The 2,521-nt window shown below is 48.9% G+C and overlaps 1 non-coding gene across 1 annotated transcript; it reads left to right on the top strand.

The window, feature by feature from the left end:
- Window positions 1-1,909: 1,909 nt before the first annotated feature.
- Window positions 1,910-2,018, top strand: LOC133241885 (U6 spliceosomal RNA). The gene has a single exon (XR_009734696.1). It is a non-coding gene; the product is annotated as a U6 spliceosomal RNA (small nuclear RNA).
- The last annotated feature ends 503 nt before the right edge of the window (window positions 2,019-2,521 follow it).

Raw genomic sequence — 2,521 nt, 5'->3', positions numbered from 1 at the left:
TCGTTTTCTGAATGTTGAGCTTTAAGCCAACTTTTTCAGTCTCCACTTTCACTTTCATCAAGAGGCTTTTTAGTTCCTCTTCACTTTCTGTCATAAGGGTGGTGTTATCTGTATATCTGAGGTTATTGATATTTCTCCTGGCAATCTTGATTCCAGCTTGTGTTTCTTCCAGTCCAGCGTTTCTCATGATGTACTCTGCATAGAAATTAAATAAGCAGGGTGACAATATACAGCCTTGACGTACTCCTTTTCCTATTTGGAACCAGTCTGTTGTTTCATGTCCAGTTTTAACTGTTGCTTCTTGACCTGCATACAGATTTCTCAAGAGGTAGGTCATGTGGTCAGGTATCCCCATCTCTTTCAGAATTGTCCACAGTTCACTGTGATCCACACAGTCAAAAGCTTTGGCATAGTCAATAAAGCAGAAATAGATGTTTTTCTGGAACTCTCTTGCTTTTTCCATGATCCAGCGGATGTTGGCAATTTGATCTCTGGTTCCTCTGCCTTTTCTAAAACGAGGAGTATCTCCTCACCACCGACCCTCCTGACCTTGACGTGGTATAGCTCCTCTAGGCCCTCCTGGGCCCGTGCAGCCACCGCTCCTTGGACGTGGGGTTGCTCCTCCCACCCGCCGCCCGTGGTCTTGGGCATGGGGGTAGCTCCTCCCTGCCGCCGCCCCTGGCCTCGTGCGGCTGTATCTCCTCTCCGCTTTTGTGATGTCGCAGCTTGGCATTCTTGGCTGCCACCCCTGACCTCGGAGTTGGGGTAGCTCCTCCCGGCCGCCGCCCCTGACCTCGACGTGTGGTAGCTCCTCCCGGCCGCTGCCCCTGACCTCGGACGCAGGGTAAGTCCTCTCGGCTGCTCCTGCGGTGTCGCAGCCTGGCGTTCTCGGCCGCCGCCCCTGACCTCGGACATGGGGTAACTCCTCTTGGTCGCCGCCCCTTTGCATGGGGTCCTCCCGGTCTGCCCCTGACCTCGGACGTGAGGTAGCTCCTCTCGGCCACGCTCTGTGTGCCGCTGCAGCCGCCCGCGCTCTGTTCTTAACGGTATCCTGCTACTGCTGCTAAGTCGCTTCAGTCGTGTCCGACTCTGTGCGACCCCATAGACGGCAGCCCACTAGGCTTCCCCGTCCCTGGGATTCTCCAGGCAAGAACACTGGAGTGGGTTGCCATTTCCTTCTCCAATGCACGAAAGTGAAAAGTGAAAGTGAAGTCGCTCAGTCGTGTCCAACTCTTAGCGACCCCATGGACTGCAGCCTACCAGGTTCCTCCGTCCATGGGATTTTCCAGGCAAGAGTATTGGAGTGGGGTGCCATTGCCTTCTCTGACTTAATGGTATAATTCAGACCTAATCTTAATGGTATAATTCAGACGTAATCTTAAGGTTGAAAAGCAATGGAAGTGATGATGTAGCTCTAAGTCAAAACTAAAGATCTGAGAACCAGGGAGACACTTGTGTATGTACTGGAGTTTCCACGTTCAGGAGCTAGAAGCTCCAGTATTCATAGCCAAGAAGAGAGAGAAGGCGAATAGTTGCCTTTGTTCCATCCAAGCCCCCAGATGATAAAGTGATGCCCACCCACACTGGTGAGGGCTGATGTCTTGACTCAATTACTGATTTCAATGCTAATCTCTCCCAGGAGTTCCCTTGCAGATTCTCCTAGTGTTAATCTTTGACCTGTGATCTGGTCATCTCAACTGACACATAAATTTAACCCTCACAGTGTGTCTAAACTAATGGAGACAAATAAAAAGTTTCTTGCAAAGGATTCAGAGGCTGCAATTGTTTCTGATCTGATGGAAGGGAATATATGGCTTAGAGGACCTTAGGCAGATCTTTGGTTCCCCCACAGTGAATATAATGATGCACGTACAGTTTATGGGATTTTTAGTAGGATCCAAAGAGATATTTGCTCTCGCTTTGGCAGCACATATACTGAAATCGTAACGATACAGAGAAGTTTGTCATGGCCCCTGCACAAGGATGACACACAAATTCATGAAGCATTCCATATTTTTTAGGCTTCCCTGGAGCCTCAGCTGTTAAATAATCCATCTGCAATTCAGATGGGTTCAATCCCTGGGTTGGGAAGATCCCCTGGAGAACAGAAAGGCTAACCTCTCCAGTATTGTGCCCTGAAGAATTCCGTGGACTGTATAGTGCATGGGGTCACAAAGAGTCAGACATGACTGAGTGACTTTCACAAAATGAGATATTGCCTGTTGAGAGCTGGGCTCTGGAGTTGTTGAACAAGAGCTCATTATTATGTAAGCACTTCACAATTTTTTTTTTTTTTTTTTTTTTAGTCTTCTCCCTTCTCATGAATAGCATGAGTCTTCATCCCTTGAACTCAACCACTGTTGTTTACAACAGAGGAAAGAAAAACCTGGATGCTGAAACTGGACTCACATATTGCATGTGCTTACCAATGAGTCAGGATTCATCCAGACTGTTCCAGTAGCCAGTGCTGGGGTGGGGGTGAGGGTGGGGGCTGGGGATGGGAGGGAGTAGGACAGACTGG

This window comes from Bos javanicus, chromosome 29, assembly GCF_032452875.1.
Source record: "Bos javanicus breed banteng chromosome 29, ARS-OSU_banteng_1.0, whole genome shotgun sequence".
NCBI classification, from domain to species: Eukaryota; Metazoa; Chordata; class Mammalia; order Artiodactyla; family Bovidae; genus Bos; species Bos javanicus.
This window is presented reverse-complemented; position numbering and strand designations above follow the sequence as displayed.